Here is a 13,950-nt window from a genome sequence, read left to right as displayed (position 1 = left end):
TAACCTGATTGATAAAAATAGGTTTTCTAAGATAGCGGTGCTGAATGAATTTAAGGGAGCTTTCTAGTAAATTTCCTCAATACAATATGGCGGTGTCATTAGTTTTATTGGAGTAGATATCGGAATACGCCCAGATTTCTGTAGCTGATTTTGGTTACACTTTATAATAAGTAGTTCGAATAATGAAAATATTGGGTTAAGTGAGAAAGGAAGGGATGGTGATGATAAGGAAAGAGGTATGATGATATTCATACCACCATATTTAGGAGTGATAGAGATAAACCAAGGTATGGAAAGTAAACGGATCATCACAGTGAAAATATGTCAATATACTGCTCATCCATATAGTTCATATTCATCACTCCCTTACTAAAATCGCTTTCATTTCAGAAATGCCGGGTAAAATTTCTAGTAAACGAGACAGACTACCTCGATGAAAAGACCCTAAAAAGGGTTCTAGAGAAAGGACTTCAGACGAATAATATCAAAATAGTCGACTTCAACATTTCTTTGGGGAGTAATCCAGGAGACAATTACACTAGTATCATTTACCGCATAAGCAGGAGAATTGTGAAGATGAAACAGCTTACCTGATTGTAAAGAGTATTTCCATCTCAGGGGCTCAATTGGAACTGGAAAAGTCTGGATTCATAGATAAGGAACTAAATGTGTATAGTGAAGTCTTACCTAAATTACAGAAACTGGTAGGATCTGATATCATAGCCCCAAAGTAAGGTTATTTTTTCAATTATATAACGAAATTCCAATTTTAAAGGCATTTCAATTAGGTGCTACGGTATGTTTACCAAACCTCATCGTAATTCGGTTTTCGAAGATATGAAGTCACTAGGATTTAGATGCGCCGATCGGGAAGTCGGACTCGATGAGTTGCATTTAGAAGTTGCTCTACGAAAAGTCGCCAAATTTCATGCGGCTTCTATGGAATTTCTAACAAAGGTAATCCTGCATTTTAGTGCTCATAGGTGTTTTCATGTCTGTAAGTATTTTCTTATGCAGATACCAAGACTCAATCTCAAGAATAATGAAATATGAATAAATAAAATCTTTTTCACGAAACCAGATAGTATGCACCCATGTAACTGAAGTTCATCATTGATCATTGTTCGCTTTAGCACTCAGTGATCAAGGCAAAGTACCGATACGGTTTTATCGAAGAAAGAACCATCGATGGGCCAATGTTTAATGCAATTTTCCGGACTAATTTCAAATTAGCTTCGGAAATTTTGTTGAAAATACCTGAATATGAACGCTTCAGTGAAAAATAATGAAAGTCTATGATAATTTTTCGCGAATCGCACTGAAGGCAGTGGAACCTAGACCAAAGCAAGATTTAGTTGTTTTCAACCACTGCGATCTATGGGTGAATAATTTCCTATTCAAATATGATGAAGATGCCAAACCAATTAACATTGTATTTGTAAGTTTCCAGATTACAAACTGCGCCCCGTAACCCGCATTGATGAAATTGTTCCAACTTACTCTTCCAGGTTGACTATCAAGGAAGCTTTTGTGGTACTCCAGCAATGGACCTCAATTATTTGTTTGCAAGTAGTACCCAACTCGATGGCCTTAAACGGAAAGCGGAATTAGTTGAAAAACATTACTATCCGATATTCGCTGAATAGCTCGGAGAATTCAATATCCATCCGATTCCATCCGCTCAAGATATAATTGAACAACTTAAGCGACGGGAAAAGTTTACTCTTATATGCCTTAGTATCAATGGATACGGACGAGTCAAAGACTAACGCAATTTACCGACAAAGAAACCGCATTGAGGAAGACTTTAGTTGGGATGTCTAGCAGAAGATTTATTGAATCTATGAAGTACACATTGATGTCTACGGAGCAGATATTGGATGAAGCTTTGAATTCGTATCCATCCATTCTGTGGAAAATTGTTTTTATTAATGTTAGGTTTTAATATCGATTGACAAGAACGAGCTGCGTTTGCTAGTCGAATCCGACACACGTCAGTCTGTGAGAGACATTGCAGAGAAACTGGGGCTGCACTATTCGACAGTTTCCCGGCACTTGCAACAACTTGGAGAGGTGAAAAGCTCGACAAATGGGTTCCGCATGCCCTTACGGAGCAAAACATGGCGCTTTGAATAGAAATTTGCACTTCTTTACTCTCCCGCAACAGAAGCGATCCTTTTTGGCACAGAATAGTGACATGTGATGAAAAGTGGATATTATACGACAATCGTCGCCGATCAGCACAATGGCTAGATGCTGATGAACCGCCGAAGCACATGCCAAAACCAAAACCATCCGAAGAAGGTAATGAAGACTGTTTGGTAGTCTACAGCTGAAGTTATCCACTATTCTTTCTTGGCATCAGGAGAAACGATAAATGCACAGAAATACTGCGCCCAACTCGAGGAAATGCACCAAAAATTGAGTATTCAACGGCCGAGATTGGTTTCCAGAACAACGGTTCGAAAGTTGAACGAATTGCAGTATGAGGCTCTGCCTCATCCATCATATTCACCGGACCTTTCGCCAACCGACTACCACTTTTTTAAGCATTTGTATAATTTTTTGGCGGAATAACAATTTTGGAAAGAAGAGGCCATCAAAATTGCCTTCAATGAGTTTATCAACCCCTGAAAATTGGAATTCTACGAAACTGGCATAAATGCTCTTGAATCTCGCTGGGAGAAGTGTATTGAATCGACTGGCACCTATGTTGATTAAATGAATAAACTTTTGTAAGCTTTACAGTCGTTTCAAATGTTTGTACAAAAACAGCCATTTCATTTGCAACAACCTAATATTTTAATGTCTCTTTCAAATCAAACCATCATCATCAGCGGCGCAACAACCGGTATCCGGTCTAGGCAGGATCTACCTTGGCTTCTTTTTCTACCATAGATATTGCCCTTATAGACTTTCCGGGCTGGATCATCCTCATCCATACGGATTAAGTGACCCGCCCACCGTAACCTATTGAGCCGGATTTTATCCACAACCGGACGGTCATGGTATCGCTCATCGATTTCGTTATTGTGTAGGCTACGGAATCGTCCATTCTCATGTAGGGGGCCAAAAATTCTTCGGAGGATTCTTCTCTCGAACGCGGCCAAGAGTTCGCAATTCGTTTGCTAAGAACCCAAGTTTCCGAGGAATACATGTGGACTGGTAAGATCATTGTCTTGTACAGTAAGAGCTTTGACCCTATGGTGAGACTTTTCGAGTGGAACAGTTTTTGTAAGCTGAAATAGGCTCTGTTGACTGACAACAACCGTGCGCGGATTTCATCATCGTAGATGTTATCGGTTGTGATTTTCGTCCCTAGATAGGAGAAAGTATCAACGGTCTCAAAGTTGTATTCTCCTATCTTTATTCTTCCCGTTTGACCTGTGCGGTTTGATGTTGTTGGTTGGTTGGTTTTCGGTGCTGACGTTGCCACCATATATTTTGTCTTGCTTTCATTGATGTGCAGCCCAAGATCACGCGGCAATTACCGCCTGCTCGATCTGGATGAAGGCAGTTTGTACGTCTCGGGTGGTTCTTCCCATTATGTCGATATCGTAAGCATAGGCCAGCAGTTGAGTGCGCTTAAAGAAGATCGTACCTCTTGCAATTAGCTCAGCATCACAGATCACTTTCTCAAGGGCCAGGTTAAAGAGGACGCATGGTAGGGCATCCCCTTGTCGTAGATCGTTGTTGATGTCGAATGGTCTTGAGAGCGATCCTACTGCTTTTATCTGGCCTCGCACATTGGTCAGGATCAGCCTAGTCAGTCTTATTAATTTCGTCGGGATACCGAATTCTCTCATGACAGTGTACAGTTTTACTCTGGCTATGCTATCATAGGCGGCTTTAAAGTCGTTGAATAAATGGTGCAACAGTTTTTCCATCGTTTACCGCAAATAGAAAATCTGATCTGTGGCTGATTTGCCTGGAGTGAAGCCTCTTTGGTATGGGCCAATGATGTTCTGGGCGTATGGGGCTATCCGGCCTAGAAAGATAGAGGAGAATATCTTATAGATGGTACTCAGCAACGTGATACCTCTATAATTGCTGCACTGTGTGATATCTCCCTTTTTATGTATGAGACAGACAATGCCTCGTTGCCAATCTTCAGGCATTGATTCGCTCTCCCATACCTTGAGCACAAGTCGATGAACCACTAGGTGTAATTGGTCGCCTCCATATTTAACCAATTCGACTGTAATTCCATCGGCTCCTGGCGCCTTATGATTTTTTAGCAGAAGAATTGCACGGACTGTTTTTCCTAAACTTGGTGGTGGCAGTATTTGTCCATCGTCTTCAGTTGGCGGGACCTCCAACTCGCCGATGTTCTGGTTATTCAGTAGCTCATCAAAGTACTCAACCCATCGCTCTAATATGCCCATTCTGTCGGAAATCAGATTTCCCTCTTTGTCTCGGCAGGATGAATGAAACATTACTCGGTATGCGGCATTCTTCCGTTCTGTTGCTAGCTTACATTCATCGTTAAACCAGCCGTTTCGACTCCTTTTGCGGCTGGAACCAAGTATGTTTGTGACCGTATCCATGATAACGTTCTCCAGGTGATTGTGAAGATCATTTGTTGATGCTTCATCTCCAGGATCTCTGTTGACTGCGGTGATTGCGGTATTTATTTCCCTCTTATTGGTGTCGCGGAGGGTAGTGTTGTGGATGGCTTCAGTGTTAACTCTCACCTGATTGTCAAGGGGGATTCTAGGTGGTGTTGTTATTCGAGCTAGGAGCACCATGCCAACGAGATAGTGATTCGAGTCTATATTGTCTATATGTTCTGACATTCATCAAGGCTGAGAGGTGGCGGCGTTCGAACAACACGTGGTCAATTTGGTTGAAAGTGCTCCCGTCTGGAGAGGCCCATCGTGAAGAAAATGTACATGTAAAATGAGAATTATTTAGTATTTTCTAAATTATTTAAAAAAAAAAGTGGTTACGTCTGGAGATTCCCACGTATGTTTGTGGACCGCCTTCCGCGCAAACCAGGTACTTCCAACAACCATTCCGTGTGACGCTGCTAATTGAATAATCCGCAGCCCGTTATCATTTGTATTTTCGTGTAAGCTATGGGAGCCAACGTATCGCCTGAAAACGGGCTCCGTCCCTACTTGGCTGTTAAAATCCCCAAGTATGATTTTGATGTCATATCTGGGACAGGCTTCGAGCGTTCGTTCTACTGCCTCGTAGAAGGTATCCTTCTTCGACTCTGCAGTCTCTTCTGTAGGGGTGTGAACGTTAATGTGGCTTATATGCATAGCCGTTCGCTCATGTTTTCAAAGCCGATAACAGCAGGTTTCATTTTTTGGCTGACTAAGAAACCTACTCCGAGCACATGGTTTACTGGCTGATCGCTATAATATAGTGTGTAGTGGCTCTTCTCCAGGAAACTGGTCCCTGTCCAATGCACCTCCTGTAACGCTGTTACATCAGCCCTATATTGGGACAGGGTATCGGCTAGCTGGTTGGCAGCTTCATCTCTATGCAGGGAGCGCACGTTCCATGAGAAAATGCGCAAATCGTTATTCCTTTGTCGTTGCCGGGTTCATCGTTATGTTTTCTGTCCAGTCCGAAGCCCCTGTTGTGGCTTCGTAACAAGTTATTTTCCATGTAGGGTTGTTAGCCCTACCCAACCTGGAGGACCAGTTGGTAGAATTTGTCCGGTTTTTAGGTGCGGGAGACTCGCCTTCATCCTTCTCCGTCTGCAGCTTTTCGTTAAGAAAGAGCTCTCAGCGGTCACCACGTGGAGGTGGAGATAGGGTTTGGTAGTAGAGCTGTTGGTGTTGGTTCAGCAGGCATTTCCCAGGTTTTATGCTCCATCGTGGGTACCAATCCACGTTTCGCCCTGGGACCTATATTACCCTTTGACCACCTTTCAATTAAAGTCAGTCATAGTGCATTACTAAAATTTTTAGTAATTGATTGCAAAACCCCCCTTAAGTTCATCCTAGCACCACGAAATGCAGCAATGTAAACTATGACATAGAGCATGATTCTACCCAGTTTGGTGGAAATCGCACTATTACTAACTAAGTTATAATAGGTCAAAGTTGTCGCTTCTTTGCAAATTCAAATTAATTCTCACATAATACATGCATATATAGTATTACGTGCTATGTACTAATGAAAATATGTACACTCGTATATCTTAATATAGGAAATACACAAAACCTTTCATACCTGAAGCGTCCAGCTTCCGGTTTCCCGACTTGTTTAATATACAAATTTTACGTGCTTTTTACAACTTTAAGCCTCCTGACAGCTATCATCTTCAACCTAGCCTTCTAATAATATTTGTCCTGAATTTATGCATCTTTGTTAAATATATATGCGAAAATTCAGCCCTACGAGAGTCAGTTTGTTTTTGTCGAAAATTTGACAAGTTTGACCGTCCATGCCTAGTACACCATCCATTTCCAGGTAAAATTTTTTGTGCAATGAATCATGTAAAGTTTCGTGTAGCCTTAGACGATCTGATCTGGGTGGAGTCGAAAGGCTCTCAAATCACCACCCAACGCATCAAGCAATCATTGTTTCGGTCGCGTTTGGTAGTTTCGCTTCGACTTCCATACTTAGAACAATCTTGGCCTATTCTCATCAGCGCAAAGTACTTGTCCAGCATCGAGAACGCATCGCAATTTTGCCACCATATGATGAGGAAATATTCTCGTTTCGGTCACGGCTTGTTACGTCAATGATCCACCACAACATCTCGGTCGCCTTTACCGCGAGTTGCGATCCATTATCTCTTATTATCGGCCAACACCCAGAGACGTAGAGCGCGGCAGGACAGACGACACTGCAGTAAATTTTCTTGACATTGTCGTATCTTAGGGAACCGCTTAGCCATGGATAACGGCGTCTTATGAAAATAAAGTCGATTAGCATTTTACTGTTCTGACTGGAAAATATAATGAAATGAAACTGAAGTCTTTAATAAAACATATATTGACGGGTGCAAGACTGTCCCCAAAATCACCTATATGCTCCCCAGCCCCCATTTCGTGCTCCAAACCCTATGATGGTTTGCTTTTCGCCCATAAGATCATTAAGACCTGCAATAAAGATATACTCTGCGGCAGGCTTATTAAAGAGCTGTCTGCGGTGGAGAAATGTATCTTGCTGTAGAGGAGATATTAGTGAACTTCATCAGCCAGGCATCGAATCGAACGGCGAGCAATCGAATGGCATCACAGAAACTTTCAGAATTTTTGTAATGACACTGAATAGGTCTTCTTGGTCGGCTTGCTGCGGGAATAACTTTAACTCTTCTTCATTTTTCTCTTTCCCTGATCTGGTTATTTTACTTTTTGCTTCACTTTCGCAGACTCGCCTCCTTTACCTGGGCTTCGAACCTGCAAGTTATATATTTTAAAACTAATTACTCGATATAATATCTTCCCCTAACCTCTTGTTTTTCTTCACCTTTTGTCCCGTTCATACGCTCGTCGTGACCGATTTCGCCATTTAGTTCTATCGAATGCCTGATCTGGATGCAATCACGAAGGCTTTTAAATTCCCATCGAGCGTAACAAGCCATTGCTGTTTCGACACGCCTTTTGGCCGTTTACCATCGACTATGATGTTCAAACCAAGATTGGCTAATGAATTCCCGTTGGCACAAATTACGTGACTGTACTATCAAAGATGCCTCTCTCGCAACTTTTCCACGATCGGTGTAGTCCCATATCGATCGCGGATATCCACATTTTGGATGTCGTTCATTGTCTTGTATTGTCGGCCAACACTCAGACCCATTGAGAGTAACAGGACGGACGACAATGTGGTAAATTTTAGATTTGAGACGTTCGTTGATACGTCGATCACAAAGAGCACCAATTGTAGAACGCCACTTTATCCAGGTTACGTTAATGCGTGAAGCAATCTCATAACGCAGCTATAGGCAGATAGCATTTGCCCTCGCTAGAAAACCACTACTTGCCATAAAAAGAATCCTATAAACGAATATGAAAGGTGCGAGAAATGAGTGGGACCTTTAATTTTCATATTTTCATTAAGTAGAATCCTTTAGTAACTCCGCCATGCTATTAACATAGTATGCTGGTCCCAAGCCCAGGTAAAGGAGGAGGGTTTGAGGCAACGTACTCTGTACTATCCTCAGTAAAACAAAAATAAAATGCTGAGATCAGGGAACGAGATAAATAGAGTATAGTTGGAGTTATTCTACTATGCTAAATCCCACCTGATCTCTCTTGGTGACAGGCCCCGCGACAGGTCGACCAAGAAAATGCATAGAATGTCGTTACAAACATGATGATCAGATTGAGTCACAAGCCTCGGAGAAATGCTAGGGCGTCCACCTCAGTCGACGCAGGAGGACGGGCCCCGGTCCTGTCGAGAAATGGGCAAGGGTTCTTGACACATGGACGGCGTCAGGACGTAAGCAAGTTAGTCCGCACACAACGAACAAAACAAATACGTGTCTGCACGCTAAATGTTGGTACCCTAACTGGAAAGACCGAGGAACTCGCAAGAGCCCTTCGGAAAAGGCGCATTGATATCTGCGCTCTGCAAGAAACCCGATGGTCTGGTGCCAAAAGCTGCGACATTGAACGCGAACGCGGTAAAAATGGCTACAAACTTTTCTATTTTGGTAGCCCACACACTCAATATGGTGTTGGCATTGCCATCTCAGAGGGTTTCCGTGATGCCATTAAAGAAGTCGAACGATTTGATGATCATATCAGCTGATCGCACTATTCACTTCTTCACCGCGTATGCACCACAGACAGGTCGACCTGATGCCGAGAAAGATTCCTTCTGGCAACCTCTCGATGAAAAGACTTGTCACGAGCCTGCTGACGATTACATAACCATTGCCGGCGACCTTAATAGTCATGGGGGTGAAAAGGCAGACTGTAACAGGTGCCATGGGGGAAAGGGGTTCGGAGCACGCAATGCAGGCGGCGAGCGTATAATCGATTTTGCGGACACCCATGACATTGTACTTATGAATACATGGTTCATCAAACGATTGTCTCATCTTCCCACATTTTATAGTGGGAACAATAAAACGCAAATCGACTATATTCTCATAAGACGCCAACATTTTACCACTGTCACTGATTGCAAAGTCGTTCCCTATGAGACCATCGCACCTCAACATCGGCCGTTGATTGCCGTCCTGCGAATTAAGCCACCGATAAAACAGCATGAGGAACGCACTGGCCCGCCGCGCATTAAATTGTGGCGATTTGGTGAGAAAAAAGAAGAAACGGTCTCACTCGTACGATTCCCAACCATTACGAATGTGGAAGAATCATGGAACCAAATGAAAGATACGATCCACAAAGCGGCCTCTGCAACCCTCGGGGTCACCAAGCCGGGTAAGCGGTACATCAACCGAGATACTTGGCTTTGGAATGATGATGTTGAAATGAAGGTCCGTGAAAAGAAACGCCTCTATCACAAATTTCTCGACAATAAAACGCCTGCTAATTGGCAAATTTATAAGAATGCCAACCGGGAAGCAAAGAAAGCAGTCGTTGTCACCCGAGCGAACCATTTCAAAAATCTTTACGATAAACTGGACACTCGGGATGGCGAGAGAGATCTGTATCGACTTGCTAAAAGCCGTGATGAACGCATACAGGATATCGAACACTTCTGTTGTGTTAATGACAAGAACGGTACTTTGCTTACCAACCGTCGAGCCGCAACGGATAGATGCCGAGGATACTTCGAGCAGATTTCAACTGAAGAATTTGCTCATCCTCCACTTCCACAATCATTGCCGACATTTGGAGCAGTTCCACCAGTCAGCGCAACTGAAGTCGAGGAGGCAATAAAACAAATGAAATCGGGGAAAGTAACAGGACCTGACGACATCGCATCTGAGCTCTGGAAAGCGAAGAGCTGGGACCGAACACTGTGGCTCAGTGAATTCTTTAACCGGGTTATTCAGGAAGGGAGAACACCATCTGACTGGCAAGAAAGTACCAATGTTCCAATATGGAAAAAGAAAGGTAGCCCAGCAGAATGTTTCAAATTACCGTCCGATCCGGTTACTTTCCCATACCATGAAGATTTTTGAACGCATTCTTGACAAGCGTATTCGCGAAATCGTTGAAATAACCGTGAATCAAGCCGGATTTGTCAAGAACTGCGGAACTACTGACGCAATACACGCTGCGCGGTTACTCATGGAGAAACACCGTGAGAAGCATCGCCCTCTTTACATTGCCTTTCTGGATCTAGAGAAAGCGTTTGACCGTGTACCACACGAACTCATCTGGTATGCTTTACGACAACACTTCGTGCCAGAAGAACTCGTGCGCAGGGTTCAATTGCTCTACCACGATCCGAAAAGTAGTGCTCGAAGTATGGCGGGTGTATCAAAACCGCTTCGTGTCTCTGTTGGTGTTCATCAAGGATGTGCCCTCTCACCACTCCTCTTTGTCCTTGTTATGGACACCGTCACACGGGATATCCAACGTCCAGCGCCCTACACACTTTTTTATGCAGATGATGTTTTCCTAGCATCTGATAGCAAAAATGATCTCGAGCAACTTGTTCAAAAATGGAATGATCGCCTCATGCAACACGGTCTCAGATTGAATTTAAACAAAACTGAATTTTTGACGACCGATCCCCATGAAACAGGCACAATCACTGTTAGCGGCAATGATCTGCCCAGAACTGAGCGATTTAAATACCTCGGGTCAACGCTATCAGCCAATGGAGAGCTGCGTTATGAAATTGCTTCACGCATTAACGCAACCTGGATGAAGTGGCGTTCCACAACTGGTGTCCTTTGTGATCGACGTACGAACGTCTCAAATCTAAAATTTACCGCAATGTCGTCCGTCCAGTCGCTCTCTATGGTTCTGAGTATTGGCCGACCATAAAAGACAATGAACGGCGCCTTACGGTAATGGAGACGAAGATGCTACGTTGGACTAGTGGCGTCACACGTTTAGATCACATCCGAAATGAGGATATCCACGATCGTTATGGGGTTGCACCGATCGTGGAAAAGTTGCGAGAGAGGCGTCTTCGATGGTATTGTCACGCAATTCGTGCAAACGAGAATTCACTTGCCAAGATTGGTCTGAACATCGAAGTCGATGGTAAACGACCAAAAGGCAGACCTAAGCAACGATGGCTTGATACGCTGGATGGGGATTTGAAAGCCTCGAGATTGTACCCAGATCAGTCATTCGATAGAGCCAAATGGCGAAGCCGATCACGACGAGCCGACCCCGCTTGTGAACGGGACAAAGGCTGAAGAAAAAGAAGAAGAAGAAGAATCCTTTAGACGGGTCAGGGTCGGTGAACGGCGAGATTCGGTCATCCGGCCAGTTGAGAAAGTGATCAGGCAAAGCGGTATGTTTGTGGGCTGAGAGGCTTGGCAAATGGTCATCGAACAGGTTGTCTAAGCAATTAGCAGCCCAGCCACTATAAGTAAAAAATCGGGTGTGTCCTTCAAAATCTTCCGGTCAACATCGATTTAGATTAAAATTGGGAATTTTATTCTTGTTACCCTTTTTTCGAAAGTTATACATGCTAAATGTGCTCTTTTTGTTTCATCCATTCTTAGAAAAAATAGAATATTTAATTGACGTGAAGTGTGGTAAATAAACCTGTAACATTAATTATCCTATTTTCGAACATTCCTCCGCTAAAAAAACCTGGAAAACCATTCGCGGCTGTTGATAATATTGAGAAAATTGATAGAAAAAACATAATTTAGAGGTGAATAAAATGTTTTTACCTATTTGCTTTATATGAAGCAAGCACCCCAGGGGGAAACATGGATTGGTTTTGCCGATAAAACCCGGAAAACGCCAAAAGATTTACTATCAAACGGCCGTCTCCACCTCCGCGCAACGAAAGGAACCTCGGACTGAACGTATTCTATAATGAGGGACCCAGCAAAAATACGGACGAATGATTTGCGCATTTTCTCATGGAACTTGCGCTTCTTGTATAGAAAAAAGCGGCCAAGCAACTAGCCAATAATGTATACCAACATAAGGCTAATATCAGAGCAATAAAAGAGATGCTCTAGGCTGGGGCCGGTTTCCTGCATAAGACCCATATTATAGAGGACATCCAGTCAACCAAATTTCGAAATAGAAACCCCATTAGCGGTCACTCTCCCTATCGTGAATGCAGGAATGATTTGATAAACAGAAAAGGTCGGCAAACAGGAAGCTCCAGGTATAGAAGGCTTTGTGTATTCCTTATATAAGAATATTCGAGTGGGTATTTGTTCCATTCGCTCATAGTTCGAAGCGTATATCCACAAATTATGTCAGACTATTCAAATTAGTGTCATACTGACATTCAGTGTTTTAGATTTCATCAATTCAATTTTGGCCAATTATAATGTTAGTAATAGCGCATTTCAACCAAACTTCGTAATACCATGCTTTGTAGTGTAAATTATAACCAAAATTTATGATTCTAAGGCAAACTTAAAGGGGGTTCGCAACCTATTTCTATATAGTAGTGTGCTATCACTACGATATTTGACAGACAGACAAGCAGTAAACCGATTTTATAAAGGCTTTATTTTGCACAAATCCTTAAACGGAAAACTCGGAAGAACCAACAGATCTGTGAGCCCGAGAAGCGCATCATGTGTGCAAGTTTTGCCAACATGTCGGTAGAATAATGCCTTATACAGTTCGATGCTCATCCTGCCGGAGCAAAAAATGAAATCTGATTTCCGAGCATATTTCAATGATGGGTTAAATACTCTGATGAACTGCTCAACAGCCCAAAGCGAATCAATACCTGGCCATGGCTTTATCTGCCTCATACAGAAAAAAGAGCATAACCCACAGTACAGAAATTATAGAGGTATAACGTTGCTGAGTACTATCTACAAGATATTATTCGTTATCTTATTAGGCTGAATACCGGGTACACGCGAAGAACCTGATGGAAAAACTATTGGAATATGGCCAAAAGTTGCCCATCTCTTCAAAGAATTCAGGGCCGTCGATAGGACAGTCAGAGTAAAATTATGCACAGCCATCAGAGGATTCGGTATCCCAACTAAATAGATAAGACTTAGTAGGCTGAACTTGACCAACAAACGAGACCAGATAAAAGCAACCGATTCACTAACGGTCTAAGAAGGAAAAAGGCCCAGGAAAAAGTAAGCGGTGGAGCTGATATAAATGCGAGAGGCAATATCCTCTTCAAGTCCACCCAAGTAGCAATGAGAGGCGGCAATGGCGCGAAACCTTGGGCGACACATTAATGAAGGCAAGACGTAGTACATACATGTGTGCCCGGATAGCTGAGTGGTTTGAACAGGCTATCATACGCAAAGTCGCGGTTTAAATCTCAGTGGTGGCAGTGAGATTTGTATCGTGATTTAACGTCAGATACCAGTCGACTCAACTGTGAATGAGTACCTGAGTGAAGTCAGGGTAATTGCCTCCTATAGGGTACTATAATCCTATAGTGTACTTTTACGGTCTTGAAAGGCGTTGATACAATTGGATTATTGCGTCAACGATTATTATTATTATTATGGTGGTAATGTCAGTACCAAAAACCAAAGAAGCATCAGCATCAAATGGCACTGTTCAAATGAGAGCAATAACGACAGGAGACTATAACTTTGGACAGTGATAATTTCTCCTATCTAGGGTCGAAAGTCTCAACCGATAACAGTTAGGACGATGAACTCCACGCACGATTGTCAGCAACCAATAGAGCCTATTTCTGCTTACGAAAACTGTTCCGCTTGAAAGGTCTCGTTATAGGGCCAAAGCTCTTAGTGTTCAAGATAATGATCTTCCCAGTCCTCAAGTACTCCTCGGGATTTTAACTAGAAAAATTACAAACTCTTACCCGCGTCCGAGAGAAGAATCATTCGAAGAGTTGGTGCCCTAGCCTATATAACGCAGAAATTTATGAGCGATACCACAACTGCCTGTTTGTAAATAAAATCCGATTCAA

The sequence above is a fragment of the Hermetia illucens genome, chromosome 5 (genome assembly GCF_905115235.1).
Source record: "Hermetia illucens chromosome 5, iHerIll2.2.curated.20191125, whole genome shotgun sequence".
Lineage (NCBI taxonomy): Eukaryota > Metazoa > Arthropoda > Insecta > Diptera > Stratiomyidae > Hermetia > Hermetia illucens.
Note: the sequence above shows the minus strand (reverse complement) of the source record.